General features: G+C 44.7%; 1 protein-coding gene across 4 annotated transcripts in view; it reads left to right on the forward strand.

Moving 5' to 3' along the window:
- Positions 1 to 16,617, forward strand: part of SLC11A2 (solute carrier family 11 member 2) — a 52,818-nt gene that overhangs the window by 13,539 nt on the left and 22,662 nt on the right. For 3 of the 4 annotated variants that reach the window (XM_081249837.1, XM_081249840.1, XM_081249839.1), the window contains exon 1: positions 6,124 to 6,222. The exons of the other annotated variant lie outside the window; for it this stretch is intronic. The gene's annotated coding sequence lies outside the window, so the exon portion shown is untranslated. Of the gene's footprint in view, positions 1 to 6,123; positions 6,223 to 16,617 lie in introns of those variants that run through there. 4 annotated transcript variants of the gene reach the window in all.

Consider the following 16,617-nt stretch of genomic DNA (forward strand, 5'->3'; position numbering starts at 1 on the left):
GGCTAACCAGGAAGGTGACAGCTGAAATAGAAAGACAGGGACAACTGACCTTGTGCAGATAGGCTGTAGTCATGGCATCGTTTGATGAGAGGGAGGATGAGGAATCCATGAGAACTTTCCGTTTTCAAGTCCCAGAAACTGCAAATATAGGCAAATTGTAAGAACAAGATGGTTTGAGTAGAGAGGAGGATAGTTTGGGATACAGCAATGTTGACTTTCCTGCTGGATATCCGGGAAGAGAGACAAAGTGGCAGCTGTAGCTCGGGGAAAGAGGCTACAGAGAGTAGCCCTCAAGACTCATCCTCAGGAAGGTGAAATGGTGCTGGGGCTGTGAAGGGATGCTGTCAGCCTTGGAGTCCTCCCTGAGGATACAAGAGTGAACAGGACAAAGCCCTGGCCCTCAAAGAGGATTAGAGACAAACAGCCAAAGCAATTCCATGGGATAGAGCTATGGGAAAGGGAAGAATACACTATAGTGTGTCCTAGAAGACATACCTCACTCAGATATTGGGATCACAGAGGGCTTTTTGGAGGAAGGAGCATCTAAAGTGAGACATCAGTGGTGAGTAGGAGTTAGCCAGATGAAGGATGGGCAGAGCAAGAATGTTGCAGCATAGGCACAATATGTGAAAAGACAGGGAGGTAAAAGAGAACATTGGTGCATTTGGGGAACAAAAAAATATGGGGAGCATCCTTATGAGGCTGGTATTGTACCCAGTTCAGATAAAGAAATGGAACACAAAGATTTAATAATGTACCCATGGTTTCTCAGTTGGCTGGACCTGGAATCCAGGTCTATTTTACTCTTAAGAGGCTGTTCTTTTTACTCTAACCCTGTCCCATGAATGTCTCTAATGCTGAGTGGGTCCCCAGTATTATTACATTGAAACTGCAGACAGATCGTTTCGAATTAGGAGACGACAAAGGAGTGAATCTAAGGAATGCCTACATGTAAGGAGTAGAAGGAAGAAAAGTCCCAGTTGAAGGTAGTAGAGAAAGAGCAATTCAAACAGAACGACCCAAAGAGCACAGTGTGATGGAAGCCGAAGAAAGAGTTGTAAGAGGAAAGGTATCACCTTTCAAATATGGAGAAAGTTGAAGAGTTCGTGGGTTCTGACTCCTTGGCAATGATGATCTCAACTAATGAGAAAGTAATTTCTAGGGTGGATCACAAAATGGTGGAAAAATGAGTGTTAAGGAAGTAGAGTGCAGATCACTTTTTCAGACACATTAATTTCCGGATACAGAAAGTAGTAGGACGGGAAGCCAACCCCGAGATGGAGGCGGTATGTTTATTAGGAAGTGATCTTGGGATAGACACTAAGGGAAGGGAAGGAAGCCGTCTGCACAGGAGAAGTTGAGCTGTGACACAGGATAAAGTCTTCGCCAACCTTCAGAGCTGTCTCTGGTTGGGGTGAGAGGGATGAATCTTTACATTCCCACATAGATCAGTCATTTGATGTGGGCTGCCTGAGAAAGGGGCCTGACGTGAGGCCTGAGGCCAGCAGCATCCCCACTCCAAACAGGGGTAATAAGTCCTTCTTTCTCAAAGGGGATCCTTCCTGTGCATTCCAGCATTATCACAGGGAAGAATATTTTCAGGATAGATGAAGACTCAATTTTGGAAATAGATACATAACTATAAACAGATACAGCCTAGTTATTTGTCTTCATTGCCTGACAGCCATAACATATTTAAAAATGGGATAATATATTTATGGAACACCTCCTATATATCTGGCCTTTGTTAGCACCAGGTGTACAAAGATAAGATAATCACCCCTATTGAGAAGTTCACATTTTAGTGGGAGAAGAAAGCACACAAACAGTAACCCACTAAGGGGCTGTGCTTATCTTATTTGTGTTGTATCTGTACCACCCATCCTCTGCCTGGTATGTAGTTATTTTCAATAAATATATTCAGAATGAATTAGGGCTAGAGTAGAGTAAGGAGTGTTTGGGTAGCAGACAGAATGTAGAGCTAATGCTGCCTGGAGGGGTCAGGGAATGCTCCAACACGGGGATATTTTAGTGGAAGCTATAACAATAGCAGTAACTACAACATTAATGAGTTTTCCAGGTAAGGAAGGTATATGGCTGTTAGCATAACTGACGCCATCTTGGCCCTTACAGTTCCTCTTGTTCTTCCCCTGACCCAACCCAGGACTGTACTGTGCCGTGAATCACTTCTCTGTTACCAAGTGGTTTGTAGTTAATAGATATTGTTTAATAATCTTTAGGACCAGGTGGCCCCGATGCTCTGTTGGTCCCCAAACAATGATGACAAGCTTCGCCGATGTATTCCCATGAGACTTGTTACCCATTCATAAATCTTGGCTTAGGAATGCACATCCTGTTTCGAGCACATACCCTCATACCCTAGGTTAACTGTAAAATTGTCCCAATGGCCCTTCGGTGGTGTGGAGCGCAGTTGCGAATGCTTCTGGATCATTATTTGCCCAATCCCACCCTGTGAGTAAGTTACCATATAATAAACTGATCCATTAATTATATGGAGCTGCCTGCCTTGCTTTTCTGTCTCGAGGTGCTTTCTCAGTTTGATGGGCACTTTTTGTTGCCTGCGTCCTCCAACAGAAAGGGAGGGTTGGAAGCAGTTAATTTCAGACAGTTGTTTCAGGGAAAACAAAAGCATGAAAAAGAATACTTGGAGAATGGATGGGAGGTGACTATGAGAGGAAAAGTCTCCTATGTAAATAAAGAGCACACATGACGCAGATACGTATTAACATCTATTTAGAAATCAGTTGGCTATTGTGGTAATGTGGAATGTTCAGTGAATTTACATTAACAGGATTTTATAAAAGAGATCGTTTCCAAGCTAGAGATTTGAATGGAAGGGAATTGTTTTAGGTGTGTAAGATGGAGGCATTATGGTATGGTAGTTGGAGTGCTGGCTCTTGCATCTAACAAATCTGTGTTCAAAGCCTGGCTCTGTCACTAACTTGCTGTGTGTCTTTAGGCAAGTTACTTAACCTCCCTCAGACTCAGGTTCCTAATATGCAAAATAAAGATTACAGTTCTTGCCTCACAAATTTATTGCGAGGATTAATTTCTGTTTATAACATGTTAAATATGGGGTTTGATACATAATAAGAATTCCATTAATGTTGTCAGTTACTGTAAGTGAACAGTGGGGACCTAGTAGGAAAGAGTGGAGTGTGTACATTGGGAGCAATTCCCGAGTAAAGGCAATAGGGGGGGCTATGGTAGAGTCTCACTGTAAAATGCATTCCTATTTTGGAAGTCCTAAACCAAAATAGGGCCTTTTCCTGAAACAGGTTAGTTCACGGGTGATTTCATATTTCTTCTTTTTTTCTTCTACTTTCCCATGAAGGGGGACAAATTGAGCCCTAATCCAAGGCAGTTTTGTTTTGTTTTGTTTTTTGCGATACGTGGCCCTCTCACTGTTGTGGCCTCTCCCGTTGCGGAGCACAGGCTCCGGACGCGCAGGCTCAGCGGCCATGGCTCACGGACCCAGCCGCTCTGCAGCACGTGGGATCCTCCCAGACGGTGGCACGAACCTGTGTCCCCTGCCTCGGCAGGCAGACTCTCAACCACTGCGCCACCAGGGAAGCCCTCTAAGGCAGTTTTGCCTTAGGGAACTTGTCTGCTGCAGAACAAGGACAAAGAGATAGGTCAAGTTGTAATGAGATGACTTTTAGTACTTGAATGAAGAGATCTTCATTTTGGGTCGAGGACAGAAGATCCATAGTTCCTTGTACTGACTCTATGGTTGTTCTGTGTAGGCACTAGAGCCTCTTGCTAGAAGATGGATATGAATTGATTGCTGCTTTTCTTTCTTTTCCATTTTAACATAATTTTTTCTATCACATTTATTGCATATGTTTTTAAAGCATATTTTCCTTAAAACTACCAGAAAACTTCCTGAAGCTAGCAAGGTCTTCCTTCCAGTATCCCACCTATTCTCCTCACCCCACTCCAGTGCCTCTCCTTTCCAGCTTTGCCTCCGGCTGGCGTACTAAACTATATTTGTCTGAGGCAAATTCCACGCCCCTCCCCCCTTTTTTTCCAGCTCCTCTCTTCCTAGATTGAGAAATCCTGGCTTGCTCTGGATTTTTTTTTTTTTTTTGTCAGTCTCAGGTGTTTTTTCTTTTTCCCTGTGACATCAGGAACAGAGTCCTGGGTTTATGTGGCTTTGTTGTCCACCTGTGGATCACTGATTGACCAGGCTGATACCAGCGGGTCCTTCCGATCCCAAGGGATCGACTGGGTGGCATTTTCACCCATACTCTGAGACTGCCTATAATTTAATTGGTGCTGCACATACCTATGTGGAAAATATCTGTGGACTGTCAGGCTTGGGGTTAATTGGTTTCAGCTTACGTCTCAGGGGAGCAGAGTCCTAGTGCACATGCAGCCCTGGTTCAAGTGCCCAAACCAGCTTCCCTCCAAGGGGGGTGGCGTCCTGAAGGAAAGCAATTCCTTTTTCTCCACCCCTTTCAACCACTGGCACACACAGGCCTTCCTCTAGCTCCTGTGAAATGAGACAGAGATGAAATCTTAGAATAAAAGTTTTCAAATGCAATTCATTGTTCATCATTACCCAGCAGTGGCAGGTATATGATGCTTCCCTTTTCATGGCAGGTCAAAGATGAAATTTGATTATGCTTTGACGGGTGTGGTTTGCTTCTTGAAATTCCATGCGGTGTCTTTAACAATGCGCTGCCCAGAGCAGCCTAAAGTGCCCTTATCTAACCAAGGGGAGGCACATTTGTCTGCATATATAGAGGCAAGAGGCAGGAGACAGGAGTCGGCACTGGGAAAAGTCAAACCCAGCCTGCACAATGAAGAAAAAGCTTAAGAAGGAGGCAGCTCCACACACTGAGCTAAGTAAGTAGCCAGCAAGTACGTATGCAACAGCCCAGGGAAGTTGCCCACCTGAGCAGACCTGGAACGAGAGAAGGATGGCTCCAGCCATTTTATTTTCTAGTTGCAGTAGAAGTTCCCAAAGGAAAGGTTCTGGTCTGGAGGGACTTCATCAAGCCTTTCTGAAACTCCCCATATGTGCTGTAGAGAGATTCTCAGAACTAATTTGTGCATTTTCTTTTCTCTCTAGGAGAAATTCTGTATGGAAACTAGCCTGTACCAGATAACTCATGATGCTCAGCCCAGTTTTTTGGGGTCCTTGAATTTATTTTTACTTTGTACTTTATTTGGATTTTCCTTTTTGCAGTTTACTCTCCTTTCCTCTTCTCTTGGACTCTTTTACCAACTAATAAAATTTTCTCCTAGCAGTTTTTACAGGAAGAAAGATGTTGGAGGGGTTTATGCTTTTCCTCTCTAGGCCTATGACTTGGTTAGATAACCTTGGTTACCTTTAATGAAAGCAGTTATGGGGGCGATGGGGGGCGCGGGGACAGGGGTGTCTAAGAATGTTTCTGGTAGCTCTAAACGACATTGTAGAAAATTAGGGTGGTTAGTCAGACTATTTTCTCCTCTCTAAAGTGGTCATCATCTTCAGAGAAAGACTCTGGGATGTGAGATTGAAACTACGGATGGAGTGGGACTACTTTTGGGTAGATGGAGAATAAAGTTTGGGGGAAGAAGCGAGGCAGCCGCGTAGGAGAGCGGAAAACAATTCATTACCGAAGCTTGGGAATAGGGCACCTGATGCAGCCGAAATGGCTGCACTAGCTGATGTTTCGCGGTTCCTCCCAGGTGTGGGGTGCTCTTGGTGGGGCAGCAGATACTATGATGTGGCTCTGGGGGCGAGAGGAAATGGTCCTGCCAGGTGGCTATACTTTGTAGGATGGAGCTGTATCTCTCACAGAGCCGCGTCTCAGAAGAAATGATCTTGATTTCCAGGACCTAACGTGAGGCCGCGGCGAACTACAGCAGGAAACTTACGTGTCTGCAGGTTGCCAGCGGGGTGGAAGACTCCAACCCACACTGTGGGTTGGACCAGCGCGAGCACTAGCTCTACAGGAGACAGCTCCCGCCCGGGCCGCCGTGGCCCCGCCTCCAGCCTGACCTGGGGAGGGCGGAGCCCCGGAATTTGCCCTCGGCCCGCCTTGCTCGCCGGCAGCCGAGGGGAATACGGAAAATCCAGCCAATAGGAAGGTGCAGCTGCGGTCCTGTCGGCCAATCGCGGGGCGTGTAGGGGCTAGGCTGGCGTGGCGCTGGTTCCAGGGGTATGGAGCCTCTGGCGCGGGGACAGACTGTCAGGTGGTTGCGGAGCCGGTAAGGTGGGGCGCAGGGCAGGTCAGAGGTCACGCGGGCGCCCGGCTTTCCCCGGGTTCCCCGGATGGAGGGCTGCCCTGGGAGCTGGCGCCGGGGCCAGTATGGGGCATGCGGGGCGCCGAGCGGGGCTGCGAGGGGCGGCACGGGCTGTGCGGGCCTGGGCGTGGGGTCCAGATGGAGCCGCATTATTCGAAGGAAGACCGAGAGGAGGGCGCCGGGAGCGGGGTGCGGGAAGGAAACGCCAGAGGTTGCAGCGGCCTCACCCCTTTCCCTCCGCGGCCTAAGAGAAATGGCCGAACCCCCGGCTGGACCAGCCGCGGGGCCGGGACCCGTGATCGACGGTGCGCTGACCCCGTTTTACACGGCGGAAAGAGGCCGACGGCCACGGGGCAAGGTCCCCGCGGCCGCCTTCTTATCTGCGGAGACCTGGCGCCCCGTCTGCTCCCTGGGCCTCCCTTCGCCCCACTTCAACAAAAGAATTCATTTTACTGCAGCCGACATCCAGGGAGCGCCTTCGTGTGAGGGGCCTGGGCAGGCCGCTGAGTACTTGTGTGTAGATTGGTTTTAGGGCTGTTTGTGCAGCCTCCAGGCTCCAGGCACCTTTGTAGGGGGCATTATTGCACACGGTATGTGAGTGGGGTGGCAGCTCTCCATCTGTTTGGTTTCATATGTCCCTGCTTTTATTTATTTATTTATTTGCGGTACGCGGGTCTCTCACCGTAGTGGCCTCTCCCGTTGCGGAGCACAGGCTCCGGACGCGCAGGCTCAGCGGCCATGGCTCACGGGCCCAGCTGCTCCGCGGCATGTGGGATCTTCCCGGACCGGGGCACGAACCCGTGTCCCCTGCATCGGCAGGCGGACTCTCAACCACTTAGTTTGCAGCACTTGGCTCTGTAAACCTTTGAGCAAGGTGCTTAGCCTCTTTGTTCTTTTGTTTCCACATACTTAAAATGGGTATTGATAATATCAATCTTAAAGAGTTGGTGAGTATTAAATGTGTTAATATTCTTGAAGTGCTTAGAACAATTCCTGGCATGTAAGAGTTTTATTATTACCTACAAGTGCCTTCTGTCCCCTAAAAGATTCCACACTAAAAGAATTCTGACCTTATTACTTATCCTTCTTCAAAATCCTGTGAGCCTATTGCCAATGAACCCTTAGGCCTGTTTTCCATCCACGTCATTTATGATCTGAGGCTATAGTATAGTTACGTGTGACTAGAGGTTTTCTGCTGGGTGTTTATTTTAACATTAAATAAGGTTGGAAACTTCCTCTATACAGTACTGGGTCTCTCCATGATAGCTGTGTTGGGTAAATGAAAACTTCTTTGACTGTTTAGGTTTTCATTGGATGATATTTCATTTACAGTCTTGGCCTAGACACAGTTTTTTTTGGACCCAATACCAAAAAGGCCATGATTGCAGCATTCTTGGTTTCTCATGTTTCCTGGATGGCTGGGACTTGGGTGGGGAATTTCTGGGCAGCCTGGCAGCACTTCTGTTAGTGAATGGGGAAGCTTGACACAAATCTAATCTTACTCTACTGTTAGGAAATCAGCGGTGATCCCTTGGAATACTCCACAGAGCTCCTAAGCAGCTTTGGTTCAGTTTTGACTCAGTGAAGTGAAGGTTAGAGGTTAGAGAGTCGTATCTATTGATACAAAGCAGCATCTTTTCTATTTGACTTTTAATGCTAAGAGCTTGGGTGGGTGCTGTGGAATCAAAGACATCTTTATTCCCTGTTTCCTTACTGTGTATGTCTGCTGCCATACTTATACCCTTTCTGTGAGCTTAAAAGTCCCTCTCAGATTCTCTTGGTACTGTCTGGAAGGCTCTAGTGGAAGACTTTTTTGTCTTCCAGTTCTCCCCTTCCAAGAAAGCTGCTGTTTATATAGGTAGCATTACTGGGAACTAATCACAAAATGAGAAACTTTGAGTTTACTAAAAAGAACATCGCTTACTGCACAGTCTGCTGGCCCAGTTTGACTGAAGTACACATAGTGTAAGTTTAGTTATTTAGCTTTGGAGTAAGTTTAGTACTTGTATAGGGTTGAAAGTTGGATGTTGGCTTGGTGAGAGTGGAGGACAGTGTCTTTGTGAAAGCTCTGTGCTTTAATAAGGACAGGGAGTGATACCTTTAAAGAGTTGAGTGTTTGAGGCAGAAAGGGAAGCCTTTTGCCTCAATATTGTTGTCATCTTTATCATGTGAGTCTCTCTGGTTTTAATAAAATATTTTGGAAAAGAAGGCAAGGAGTATTTGACTACCGAATATAAGGAGTTAGAAGTCCTGGATCCTTGTTGCCTCACCCATCCGATGCCATTTATTCTTTTGATAATTTAACAGACATGTATTGAACAATTAACATTTATTGGCCCCTGGAGACACAAAGACAAGCCCTCCAGGTATCATCAGGAATATCATGGATATAATAAAACAACAATGTATTATGAACTATAATAACATCAGAATGGAATATAAAACAGTTGGCCAGGGATGATAAACATATATTTATTGTCTAATTCCTCTTCCACTTAAAAAAAATTAATTTATTTATGGTTGCGTTGGGTCTTCGTTGCTACGCGCAGGCTTTCTCTAGTTGTGGCGAGCGGGGGCTACTCTTCGTGTGGTGCGCAGGCTTGTCATTGCGGTGGCTTCTCTTGTTGTGGAGCATGGGCTCTAGGTGCACGGCCTTCAGTAGTTGTGGCATGTGGGCTCAGTAGTTGTGTCTTGCGGGCTCTAGAGCTCAGGCTCAGTAGTGGTGGTGCATGGGCTTAGGTGCTCCGAGGCATGTGGGATCTTCCCAGACCAGGGCTTGAACCCGGGTCTCCTGCATTGGCAGGCAGATTTTTTAACCACTGCGCCACCAGGGAAGTCTTCCACTTTTAATTTAAGTTCAGAGTAACTTACATGTTTTGGTGTAAGGACCAATTCCCAGTAAAGACTTAAATTAGGAAATTAGGGTTTTCAGGCTTGTCTTTGTTCTTATTAGTAGTAGGTCATCTTGTGTGGGTTATTTTTGTTTGTTTTGGTCCCATTTATCACTAACAATCAAGTGTCTATTAAACTTCCTAGGTAATGAAAGGAGGCTACAAGTTAACTATTGAACTTGTAGCAGGTTCCAAAGAGCAGAAGGAGGCATGTCTGAGGCTGGAGAATCTTATATGTATTGTCTGTCTTTACAGACAGTTTTTCTTTGCTTTAGGCAAAGAAACATTGAGGAAGATATGTACTTAAAATTGTTAAGGTCAGTCTGCATTGGGGGGCCGGTATCTGCCATTGGAATAAATAAGTTGAATGTAATCTAATGATAATCTTTCTTCACATTTGCCAGAGAACAGCTACTTAAGCAAGTATAAGGGCAAAGCACTTTTTTTCTGAGGCAAGAAGTGGGTATAGACTGATTTAATAGACTTTCTTACTTCATTGTAAAGAGGTCTTTGAAATTGTCACAGAGCTTGGAGTTGTGTTCCAGGGTGGATGTGTCAGGCCAGGAGGCCAGGTTGGGCCGCCAAAGGGAAATGCAGTGCTGTAAACTTCGGGTTGGGAGGCAATGGGGGAAGCCTCACACTGTGAGAGTTGGGAGGAACAAAGACCAAGCTCTAGTTTCTGGAAGTAAGATATTAGTGACCCTGACGTGTGAGCAGTCAAGGAGATTTGGAGCTGGCTAAGCCTCAGAGCTCTGAGCAGAGAAAGTGAAGAGCTCTATTTAACGGGTATTAATTGGGCCCTTGTAATTCTGAAGTCTCTGGTTGATGGGTGATATTTTTGTCTAAAAGTTCAGTACTTCTTGACAGCCTGGCCACGTTTCTCCCCACTGTTATCGTCTTTGACACCCAGGCAGCCGGTTTTATTATCAACTGTACTCTTCCTCCCCTTATCTTACCCCCTCTCTCCTCTTCTTGCTGCTTAAGGTTTTCTCTTTCTCTTCTTTCTTTATCATTAGATGTTCTCCATGTCAGGTTTTCCTTTCAACCATCAAACAGATTTTCAAAAGTCTAACTCAGGTGGAAGTAGCAAACTTGAGGCTGAGCTGAAATTGTAGTTCTCTGGTAGACTAAGGGAGATGTCTCCAACTTTGAGATTATTATTATGGAATACAAAGTCAGTAACATGAACAGTCTGTCTCAGTGGCCATTGTGCCAGAGAGAGAGAGAGGGGATCTGATGCGTGTTAAGCACATTGTACAATAGCAGCACTGTGTGTACTTTATGAACTGGGTGTGCTTGTGTGACTTTCAGCTTACCAAAATATTACTCACTTAGGTAGTGGGGATTAGTTTCCAGGCCTTTTTCTTAAACTAACACCAGAGGGGCTTTTCGCTTTGTTCTTGTGTCAGGAAGTAGATGTAATCTGTCTCCAACCTTTTTTAAATTTTTTTTATTAATTAATTTTATTTATTTATTTTTGGCTGCATTGGGTCTTCCTTGTTGCACGCAGGCTTTCTCTAGTTGTGGCGAGCGGGGGCTACTCTTCGTTGTGGTGCGCAGGCTTCTCATTGCTGTGGCTTCTCTTGTTGCGGAGCACAGGCTCCAGTGGTTGCAGTGCGCGGGCTCAGTAGTTGTGGCGCACGGGCTTAGTTGCTCCACAGTATATGGGATCTTCCCAGACCAGGGCTCGAACCCGTCTCCCCTGCGTTGGCAGGCAGATTCTTAACCACTGCGCCACCAGGGAAGTCCCCCCCACCTTTTTTTCATTTTGTCATTTTATATCAAATTCATTTTAATGAGAGAAAAATAGGATTATTTTTTATTCAAATTGAAAAGATAATTCCAAACTTCACATCCTCAATTATAATTTAGAAATTCACCTGGCTTTTCTAAGCTGTTTCTCTCCCATCATCCCCAGTGGGGGCAAATTGAGTTTTGGAATTAATTAGATGTATATCCTGATGGAAAGACTCGGAAATTGGTGCTTCTTTATTGACCTGGAATGGAAAAACAGAGGAAGTAATAACTTCTCATTTTAAAAAATGGCTAGTAATATTCCTTACTAAAATACGTAGGGTTCAGACAGCAGTTAGATCTGTTTGAACCACTGAATATTTCAGTTTTGTTAACTCCCAATCATCAGGGGCAGGAGCTCACCTTCATGAAGAACATCTTGCACAGTATAGATGTTAGATTAACAGTCATGATTTAGTAGGAATATCAAGTGCTTTAAGCCTTAAAAGTAGACCTTTAGAGAAAAGGGAATTTTAGAAGGATCTGGAAATCTTTACATTTTCTTCAAAACAAATGGAATTCTTTTTTATCACAGCTCCTTTTTATTCTCTAATAAACAACTTGGCTATCACTTTTTAAAGCCTGTACATCTGACAGTTTCCACTTTGTCACCAGCATCTTGCTGGCACTGAACGTTGGCTGAGGAAACATCAAGAGGGAGAAGAGATGGCTTTGGCAGTCAACTTTAAACATTCCTGTTCACATTTTTTTTTTTTTTTTTTTTTTTTTTTTTGCCGTACGCGGGCCTCTCACTGTTGTGGCCTCTCCCGTTGCGGAGCACGGGCTCCGGACGCGCAGGCTCAGCGGCCACAGCTCCCGGGCCCAGCCACTCCGCGGCATGTGGGATCCTCCCGGACCGGGGCACGAACCCGTGTCCCCTGCATCGGCAGGCGGACTCTCAACCACTGCGCCACCAGGGAAGCCCTCTTGGTGGCAATTTTAAAAACTGATTTGGGCTATCCAAATTGTTCTTCTAGAGTTCTTGTAAATGATAAGAGAACACGTGGAATTATTATTCATTAAATGTTCGGAATTTATTATAGCTAGTATGTGTTTGGGGGGGTATAATTTTTTATTTTGATATAATTTCAAACTTACAGACGAGTTGCAAGAATAGTATTAGGGAGTAAATGCTTTCAGGACAAGGTGATATGACACAGCAGCAGGTGCCCTGGGGGAACATGAAAGAGGCTGTGTAACCCAGATTAGGGAGTCAGGAAACACTTTCCTGAGGAGAATTTTTCTAATTCTTCGCATTCAGGTGCAACTTCCAAATCACAATTTCAGAGCTTGGTTGTTTGCACACTAAAGTCAAAGTCGTAGTAAGTTAAGCTTGAGGCCATATGTGCCTGCTAACCAGACGGCTTCAGATCTCTGATTGTCCATTGTGAAGCTTTATCAGAGAGAACTGATAAGTCCCTGAAGTGTTCATTGAGAAACTGAGTAAACCTATGTGACCTTTACGTTAAAAAAAAAAAAAACAATACAGGTACATGGTAAAAAAAAAATTTTTTTAAGTGCAAAACCGTATACAGTGTATATTCAGTGAGAGGTCTTCCTTTCGCCTGACCTCTTTTGTGCTCCCCCACTGCTTCCTCTTAGGGATGGCGATACCAGTTTTTGGCATGTCCTTTGGGTATTGTCTGTACGTGTATGTGTGTATTCTCTCTCTCTCTCTCTCTCTCTCTCTCTCTCTCTCTTTTGCTCCATAAATGATAGCATGCCGTTCTATAAACTGGGTTTTTAACTTCACAGTGTATCTTGGAGATTGTTTCCTATTACTCCATCTAGATCTGCCTTATTTATGGTATTCCATCCTATAAATGTACTAGGTTGTTTCAGTCTTTTTACACTCCAGACAGTGCTGTGGGAAATATTCTTGCACATACTTCCTGTGGGACTGTTTCTTTAGTATGCATTCTTAGAAATGGAATTGCTGCGTCAAAGGATATGTAGGCTTTTGACATTTAGACAGAAAATGTAATTAGCATTCTTATCTTGTAAAATAGTCTTACAACTTTTGATAAGGAATCGGATAAAATAGTTATTACATTGAACCATGAGTGCCATTTTTTTCCTGCTGTCGATTGCTGTTCGAGAGGAGGAAACACCGGCTTTAAGAAAAGGTGACACTTAGTGTTTGGGGGTGAGCTAGAATATCAAAGCAGTGTTAATCATAGTTATCAGAGTACTGCTGCGTTGATTCTTGTTGCTTGTATCTCCACTTGATCTTTTTCTTTTTTTTTTAATTTTTTCTTTTTATTTATTTATTTTTGGCTGCATTGGGTCTTTGTTGCTGTGTGCGGGCTTTCTCTAGTTGCGGCGAGTGGGGGCTCCTCTTCGTTGCTGTGTGCGGGCTTCTCATTTTGGTGGCTTCTCCTGTTGCAGAGCATGGTCTCTAGGCGCGCGGGCTTCAGTAGTTGTGGCACTCAAGCTCAGTAGCTGTGGCTCGAGGGCTCAAGAGCGCAGGCTCAGTAGCTGTGGCGCACGGGCTTAGCTGCTCCGTAGCATGTGGGATCTTCCCGGACCAGGACTCGAACCCATGTCCCCTGCACTGGCAGGCGGATTCTTAACCACTGCTCCACCTGGTCAGCCCGATCTTTTTCTTAACGTAATTAAATGACTGAAATGACCTGGTGGTATGGTCCTAGAGAAGAAAACTGTCTTACTCTTAACTTACTGCTTCCATACGGGTGTTAAATTTTTCATGGAGACTTAAATACTGTGCAGCACACCAAGCATACTGACCCTCTATTCCCTGCCCTAGTCATATTCTCTAGACACTATAAACAGTGGAGTTTATAGTTTGTTGACTCAATGTTTTGATGAGAAAGTTGGAATCTAGGGAATTCCCTGGCGGCCCAGTGGTTAGGACTAGGTGCTTTCAGTGCCGGGGCCCTGGTTTGATCACTGGTCAGGGAACTAAGATCCCGCAAGCCGAGAGGTGCTGCCAAAAAAAAAAAAATGTTGGAATCTAGAATCATTTTCTCTCTTGGAATAATATATTTCTGAGATTTCACAGAGAAAACCAGACTTCTTGTATTTTATCGGCTCTGTAAGTAATTATGGGAGTAATCACTTAAAATAGTAATAGTAATTATTAAAAATTTTATCTTGAGATATTTCTGTTTAAAATTATTTAACACCTTTTCACATTTCAGACTTGGGGGAAAACACACTACTATCTCAATTGTTTGTGTGTTTTTTTTTTTAAGAAATTATTTATTTATTTATTTATTTATTTATTTATGGCTGTGTTGGGTCTTCATTGCTGCACGCGGGCGTTCTCTAGTTGTGGCGAGGGGGAGCTACACTTCGTTGCGGTGTGCAGGCTTCTGATTGCGGTGGCTTCTTTTTTAAATATTTATTTATTTATTTATTTGATTGCTCTGGGTCTTAGTTGTGGCAGGTGGGCTCCTTAGTTGCGTCTCATGGGCTCCTTTGTTGTGGCATGCGAACTCTTAGTTGCAGCATGCATGTGGGATCTAGTTCCCCGACCAGGGATCAAACCCAGGCCCTCTGCATTAGGGGCGTGGAGTCTTATCCACTGTGACGGTGGCTTCTTTTGTTGTGGAGCACGGGCTCTAGGCGTGCGGGCTTCAGTAGTTGTGGTATGTGGGCTCAGTAGTTGTGGCTCACGGGCTCTAGAGTGCGGGCTCATTAGTTGTGGCCATGGGCTTAGTTGCTCTGCGGCACGTGGGATCTTCCCAGACCAGGGCTCGAACCTGTGTCCCCTACATTGGCAGGCGGATTCTTAACCACTGTGCCACCAGGGAAGTCCTGTTTTTTAAATATAAGTTTTAAAGGCCTGTTTTGGATAGGAATCTTACTCACATGTGTTAAACACTTCTGTGCCTTCTGAAACAGGATATCAGTCATCAGTACAAAAGTAATCTAATTGAATCAGTTCTTCGTGAGTAGGGCTGCAATTAGAAACTTGAATTATTCTAAATAATAATATAATGTTAATATTCTTTTAAAAAATAAACCACTGTTAATGCTTTTTTGCACTTTGTCCTATTTTAATTAATTAATTAATTAATTAATTAATTAATTAATTAATTTATTGGCTGCAGTGTGCAGCTTACAGGATCTCAGTTCCCCAACCAGGGGTTGAACCCGGGCCACAGCAGTGAAAGCCTAGAATCCTAACCACTAGGCCTCCAGAGAACCCCCAATAATAATATTCTTTTTTTTGGCGGGGGGCCGGGGGAGGATGGTGCTCTGTGTGGCTTGTGGGATCTTAGTTCCCCGACCAGGGATCGAACCTGCACCCTTGGCAGTGAAGGCACGGAGTCTTAACCACTGGACCACCAGGGAATTCCCAATAATATATATATATATTTTAAAATATTTATTTATTTATTTAGCTATGCCGGGTCTTAGTTGCAGCACGCGGGATCTTCACTGCAGCATGTGGGATCTTTTAGTTGCGGCATGTGAGATCTAGTTCCCTGACCAGGGATCGAACCCAGGCCCCCTGCATTGGGAGCATGTGGTCTTAACCATTGGACCACCAGGGAAGTCCTCCCAGTAATATTCTTCATAATAATGTTCTCAGAGCTGATTGAAGTATAAGGAAGTTGCCTCACATCAAATAGCCCAAGACTTTCCCTGTAAGAGCCATAGTCCCAGATCTGATTTGTGGTTTCTAGTTTATTGTGTGTTATCCTGGCTTCTTAGAATTATATGTAAAATTAAAGTAAAAAGGCTCTGAGTGGGGCCTAGGAGCTGTGCTGTGATTGGAATGCAAGTGGCACTGCTACTGAGTGGTCGGATGTGTAAATCCCATTTAGGTGAGGTGCTATTGTAACTGGCTGAAAGAGGGGTTGGATTTAGTCAGTAGTTTTGGGATCTGTTGGCGAAACCATCTGGTGGCTCAAACTCTGATAGGAAGGACGTTACTATTGTTCATTATAACAAGATACTTGATATTGGTGACTATAGACATGAAAGATTATGTTTTCCAAATTAGCAAGTGGTGGTATGTTTTACATTCCAGAAGATAGATGAAACCTAAAACCCCCTTCAGGTCTTAATTCTGTAATTTTGCAAAATATGTATAGAATATGTTGATAGAACTGTTCAAATAGGGGCAATAAAGATACAAGAGTGGAAAAAGACTATTTAAGTAGTAAAAGATAGCTAAGGGGAGGCTTCGTCACTTTTTCAGTAGGATAGTTGTTACTGGGATTTAAGGGGAGGCAGTTAACAATTAATACTGCTTACCTTTCCCTTTCTAAATTTGGAATCAACTGAGAAATAGATTCCTTAATCAGTAGATCAAAATTTTACAAAATCAGCCTTATTGGTGGGGTTGACTGGAGAATATGCCATAGATCTGTGGCCCAATGGGCTTACTAATACCCCCCCTGCCCCCCAGTTAAACTTAACCCAATAGGATACTGGACATCTGGGATACCCCCTTACCCCGGTCCCGCCTCAGGCTGCTTATTGCTGAGGGAGAGAAGAGCAGGCATGCTGCCGTGTCCTGCTGGTGCCTCCGCTCTCCTTGAGAGCCCAGGAGGGGAGCGCCATGGTCATTAGTTTCTTCTCCCCGTTGTTGAAGTGTTGGGGAATGAGACCTGAAACCTTACAGCTGAAGTCTCTCTTCAGGGAAATGTGAGGCTGGGAAATTGTCACCCTCTACTTCTACTACCAGTGTGCTGGTGAG

This window comes from Mesoplodon bidens, assembly GCF_964165515.1.
Source record: "Mesoplodon bidens genome assembly, chromosome: 11".
In the NCBI taxonomy this organism is placed as follows: domain Eukaryota; kingdom Metazoa; phylum Chordata; class Mammalia; order Artiodactyla; family Ziphiidae; genus Mesoplodon; species Mesoplodon bidens.